This window comes from Miscanthus floridulus, chromosome 1 (genome assembly GCF_019320115.1).
Source record: "Miscanthus floridulus cultivar M001 chromosome 1, ASM1932011v1, whole genome shotgun sequence".
NCBI classification, from domain to species: Eukaryota; Viridiplantae; Streptophyta; class Magnoliopsida; order Poales; family Poaceae; genus Miscanthus; species Miscanthus floridulus.
Window position 1 is genome coordinate 145,519,379 of NC_089580.1, and position 6,045 is coordinate 145,525,423.

At 40.0% G+C, this 6,045-nt stretch overlaps 1 long non-coding RNA gene across 1 annotated transcript; it reads left to right on the plus strand.

Moving 5' to 3' along the window:
• The first annotated feature begins 4,173 nt into the window (after positions 1–4,173).
• Positions 4,174–5,527, plus strand: LOC136497026 (uncharacterized). Its single transcript, XR_010769175.1, has 3 exons — positions 4,174–4,270; positions 4,429–4,485; positions 5,495–5,527. It is a non-coding gene; the product is annotated as an uncharacterized lncRNA (long non-coding RNA).
• The last annotated feature ends 518 nt before the right edge of the window (positions 5,528–6,045 follow it).

Genomic DNA, 6,045 nt, shown 5'->3' on the forward strand with positions numbered 1-6,045 from the left:
CTCGAGCTCCGCCGGCGTCTAACTCCCTCACCACCGAGCCATTCTTCAATTCGTCGCGCCCGCAGCTCCGCCTCGCCTCCCTTTGGCTCACGCGCGAGCTTGCTCCGCCTTCCGAGCCCTGGGTACGCCTCCCCACGTCTCGCCACCGACGGCCATGGCGCCGCCGTGCTCGGCCGCCATGGGAGTCGCCTTCCTCCTCTTCTCCAGCCCCGCCTAGCTGCCCTACCGCACTCACCATCTTCTCGCGCGTCGCATGCGCCCGCTAGCCCGCCTTGCCTCGGCCGGAGATGGCCGCCGGCCTCGTGGCCGAGCCGCGCCGCCGTGCCAGCGCAAGCGCCGGCATGGCCCTGCCTCAGCCAGGCCGGCCAGGCCAAGTGGCCGTGGGCCGAGCCCCGAGCCAGGCCGACTCCCCCTCCCTCGCGCTTGGGCCGCGCAGGCCGAAAGTGGCCGTGGGCCGTCGGGTCCCTTCGAGCCGGCCCAGCATCACTTAAGCGAATTGATTTCCATTTATTCATTTTTTTATTTGAAAACAGAAATGGTTTGCAAAATATTTGGATACTCAAAGTTGCTCCAAATTTGTTGAAACAAATTTTTCTAGGTTCCTTATTACCAGATCTACTAAGGAAAATTATTGCATGTCATTTTTGGGATACTTTTCTATAGGATTTTATTTAATCTTGAATATTGCTGATAACTTGAAAAATGGGTATAGAAATATATAGGCTTCAGAAAAATATGATTTCAAGTTTGTTCATCTTCTTATGTCATGTACTTCCTAGGAAAAATATATTTCATGCATGTTCTGTGGAAAAATTTTGAGGTGTAGTTCAAGTACTTTTAATGGCTGATTTTTGTTATTTTTGCTAGGGCACAAATTTTGTATAAAACATGCATGTGATAATTTTTGTACAGTCATTATATGCTATGAAGAACCTAGGAAAAATATTATTTCTGTTGTTTGACACTTTTCATAGTACAAAGTAATTTCATGCTCATTTTCATGCTATAGCTTGTCATTTTTGTGTAGGATAGTTTACTTATCCAAATGCCATGAAATTTTTATGGTAGTCTGTTTAGAGTAGTATTATGCTACTGTAATTTTCTCAGATTTTTAGGAGCATCAGAAATATATGTTGCTATTCAAACCTATTATTAATTAAGGTTTAAGCAAGTGTCGCTTTAAGTGTGATTAAGAAATTAGTAAAGCTTTGGTGTATCTTTGAAGCATTTCATAAGATAGGTTAACTTAACATAATAGTAGTAGAAGAAAATGCAGTAGATGACATGTGCTTGTATTATAGTTTCGTGGATGATGTTGACTACCTTGCATTTAAACATATCCATTGCATTCATCTCCTTCGATGCACCGTTTGCATAATCACTTACGCGCATTGCATCATACAGGATCGCAAACCGAGAACCCAGTCGTCATAACCGAGGAGCCCGAGGAGCAGCTCGAGGCGCAGCAGCAGGAAGTGCCAGAAGTCGACGAGGAGGACGTTGAGGAACTTCCGGAGTGCCCCGATCACCGTCCGAGCTCCTTCGAGAGAGGCAAGCCCCGGAGCATTTTCTCCCGGTTTGCAATTAATTAATTAAATGTTTTACTTTAAATTGATGCATTACGTTCAGGAGTTGTTTGCAACCGTTGCTGCATTATACCTTGTTTACCTTTGTATACTATATCCTTGTTACCCTGGTATCCGCAGTCGAGTCAATGCTTAGCTGGCTTAGACCGGTAGAAGTCGGGTGATTTCCTGTCACCTGCGAGCTATAGGTGGTTACCTGGATCTGCTTGGATGACTATGAAGTCATGGTATAACTAAGGGTTAAATGAAGTTGAGACCGGACGGAGACTTGCAGAGTTTTGAACTGTAGTGTTTCCGTCTGTGTCGATTAAGGACCGACCGTTGTTGGGCCTCGAGTCATGTTGAACGCATGCCTTACATTTAGCTGGCCGGATAAAGTACCTTCCGACCGCGAAGCTGGGAGATTTTTCGGGCCGAGTAGATTGCCCGCAGCGCACTGTGCCGAAGCAGGTGTGGTAGGAAACGGGGGCGGGATGATAAGACCAAAGTGCAGTCGGTCGGCCCCCGGGTACATGTGGTTCCTGGCAAACTCGAGATACCTGGAAAGTTGGCTCGGTGATCAATATCTCACTTTAGCGGGTGAGTGAGGTTTGTGTAAGGAATAAATCACCAGCTGGTTAGGAATCGATTCGAATCGCCATCGCTCCTGGATAGTGAGCACTTGACTTGAGTGACTTCATCGTAGTAAATGTTATGGAACACTTGGACAGTTATAATGAATATGACGGTATGGAAGTTACTTAATGATCATTGGTTATCATTATCTGCTTAATCACATGTTTACTCTAGTATAGGTGCAATTCTAGTGGACAGGTTAATAATAATTAACTTGGCAATAATGCTTTTAGAAAGGTTCTTGAAATGCTAAAAATGCTTCTTTTGCAAATGAGTCAGCTACCCTACTATAAAGCCCTTCATAATCCTTGGTGTCATTTATTTTCGGTTATGTCGGGTAAGTCTGGCTGAGTACCTTCTCGTACTCAGGGTTTTATTCCCACTTGTTGCAGATGGGCAGATGTACTATGGCTACTGTATCAACTGCCTGTATCCTGCGATGGGTGATGCTTAGGACCATGGGCATGGTCATTCCTTACGTCTCATCTGATGCTTTTGTTGGAGATGATCATTCGCTGGCACTATATTTGAACTCCGTGTGAGTGTGTGTGGTTTTAAACAAATGACTTCCGCTACTTTTTATTTGAACTTGTTTTGTAATAACTATGTTTAAACTCTGATGTATCTGTATGCAAACTTTTATGTAATATGTGATTGGTGACCGCTAAACTTATTACGATCATGGCTGGGACATGAGTTGGTTTGAAATCCTTCGTGATTTCACGGACTACCGGGTTATACGGGCTTAAGTTTGCTAAAGCGTCTGCTCTGGCGGATGATTTTCTTACTTAATTTCGTATAATTGGTCGGTTCTGTTACAGGGGGTACAAGTACTCTCCAATTTTTATCCCTGCACACTCATTTTCTTTCTATGCTTGCTCTAGGTCATGCGCTCTAGATCCAAATTTGAGACTATCATGTATGTAGATTGAGACACTACTATATAGTTTGTAGCTTTCTTCATATTAGATTAAGTTTTTTTTTGGCTATCCATCAAAGCAATGACATTCCGATAAGTCATTTTAGATTAACCTAATGAACATGACCTTATTCCACCTGATTCCACTAAATTCATTATTCTTTTTAAATGGAAAAGCTGCAGACTATATATTGTCCATAACAGATCCATTCATTTTCTTGCAATGGGAACACATGTGTGTCTTCGATTGGCAAAATATGTTGTTCTTTCCCTAAATTTGATCCTTGTTTATGACGGCACACCTGATTGTTCCCATTAATCCCCATCCCCATCTCCATATTTGTTTTCCATATCCATACATCTGTAAATGGAAAACAGCTCTGTAAATACAATGCTCTGTTCTATTTCTTCCTCCCTAAGATTTTGATTTGATTATGCCTCTGATCCCTTTAATTCATTTTTTCTGGGTACGTAATTATTTTAATTATACGTAGGGTTGCTGCTCTGGAAAAAAAACTCTCTTAAAGGTAGTGTTCTAGGTAGCAGTCACTATATTATTTGAGCATTTTGCTCAAGTAATTGCAGATATTTATTATGTTAATAATTAATATCAATATCATTACATGATTGCCTGCTAATTTATTATAGTTTCTAATACCAGTGTATGATTGCCTACTTACTTATTATATATAGTTATCCCCTCCCAAAAGAGGTTGGCAAGCCGATATTTATACATTTCCTTTTCCATTTTCTTTTGCACAAATTCCTTGTTTGAACCATGGCTTAGGCCGCCGGTACACACTTCTACCTCTTTGATGATTCAATTCACCATCACAACTGAACTGGTTTGATGACAATCACATCACATTTGTCAGTGCCTAACATTTATCATCGCATCTTGGGCTTACCAATCTTTCAAAGCTCGGTTCTACCACGATGGTGTAAGGTTCACTTACTACAATGATACCTACCGCTTGTGCTTTTAGTCATGCTGATAGACATGTCTATTGGTTAACCTTTGCTAAATACATGTATTGTTAATCATGCTATATGCACTAACCCTAGCTATATATTGTCCAATTGCAGGTTCGGCCTCCTGAGGTCCTGAAGAAAGAGGAGGGGTTCGGCTAATTTTTGAGATATCATTTTGGTCGGTTCTTGTGACTCCTCTGCTTGTGAAGTGTTTGCACATTCTGTCCACTGCAATCAGATTAGAAACCAGCTGAATGGATTCTTATGTAAATTCTCCTATCTCCTGATTTGCAAAATGAATCATATTGTTTCAGAATTTTGCTTTATTTGTTGTAGCCCGGTGTATAAACACTAACGTTGCCATGTTTCGTACGGTCCCCTACTCCATAGAAGGTATGATGCTACCTCCGAATAATGGTGCTCTATTTTTATAGTACAATTATTTTATATGCAATGATGTCAAAGCTTGATTCCTTTATAAAGCAATGGTCTCAGATCTTAAATGCGTTTAGTTGTTGAGATAGAATAGAACGAATCAGTGAAATTTAGTGATTTGACTATGTCCATGGCCAGTTGGTGCTTGGTAAAATCCATTACAAATTCCTCAATTATTTCTATGTGGTTTTGTTAGAAATTAAATTCACTTAATTACTTCTACCTATTTTTTAGCCTTTTTTTGTTCATTTAGATTTCCTGCTTATCCAGTTCATTGCTGAGCCAACAAACATGATGTCAGATCTTTATCAGATTCGAAATGTAGAGTTTTCTTAATGACTGATACTGTAACGGTTACAAACCATAATTCAATTTTTTTTAGTTCAGCAACAGCAAGGATTCAATGCATGATTTAGGTTGCTCACAATTAACTTAATTTTTCGTCATGGCCAAAGTTGGATGAAAATTACAAAAGAATGATTTCGGGTTTGTGCATCATTAATAGTCCATTCAGACAGAAGAAGCCTTCAGCTGGTATATGATGCCTGTCATTGCTCTGTTCGAAAATAATAAGTTTGTTACCACATTAAAGCTGATGTCTTCAAATCAGTGTTTTTAAAGTTTAGTGTTGTCATCTCCCATTGTTCTCATGTATATACAACGACATTGGTTGACAATGTCTAGGTATAAATAGTATATAAAAAAATGGTCCACTTAATAATGAGAGCCAATACAAAATATTTTGCTAATGGGGTTCGGATTTGCTAGGTGTTCTACTTGCAGCGTATTTGTACAGTGAAACTGGTCCAAGAATATTGAGGGAGCCATTTTAAAATCAATTCTGTTTTCACAATCCTATGACTGAAAAATGATGTCTTCACATGATTTGTTGGTCGTTCTATTACTGACCACACCCCAAACCTGATGATGTATCTATTTCTATTCATCTCTGTCTACTTTCTTGCAGGTCTGAAACAACTTCAACTAAGGTCCTGTGGAGCAACTAGATTAGAAAGTGAACTGGTGAGCTCATTTGCTTCTATAGACTGCTATAAGCGAATTTCTATTCCATTACATGATGTCCTATGGATCAACTACCCCATTAAATGATTTATTCAGCAATTATTATGTAGGCTGCCATAAGCAAATTTCTATTCTACAGCAAACTTCGCCTGGTTTATTTACAGGTTTGCATCTGCCTTGCTATCCATTTACAGTAGGAATTTTGTAGCTATTTTTATTGCAAAAAAGACCACGAGTTTACATCTCATGCTTGGGCATAATTAATAAGCCTGAAATCTATTTGTTATACCTGATTAGCTACTATGCAAAATCAGTAGGATGGTACCCTTGCTTATAGTCTCAGTTTGTGCCTTTCAAAGTAGCTATCTTGTCTACTTGCACAATTGCTTAATTTACATATTACACGAAATTTATTGTATATCCGGAACAATTGCTTAGTATACCTAAAACAAATGCTTCCACAACTTTCGCAAACAAATACTATTTTATGGATTT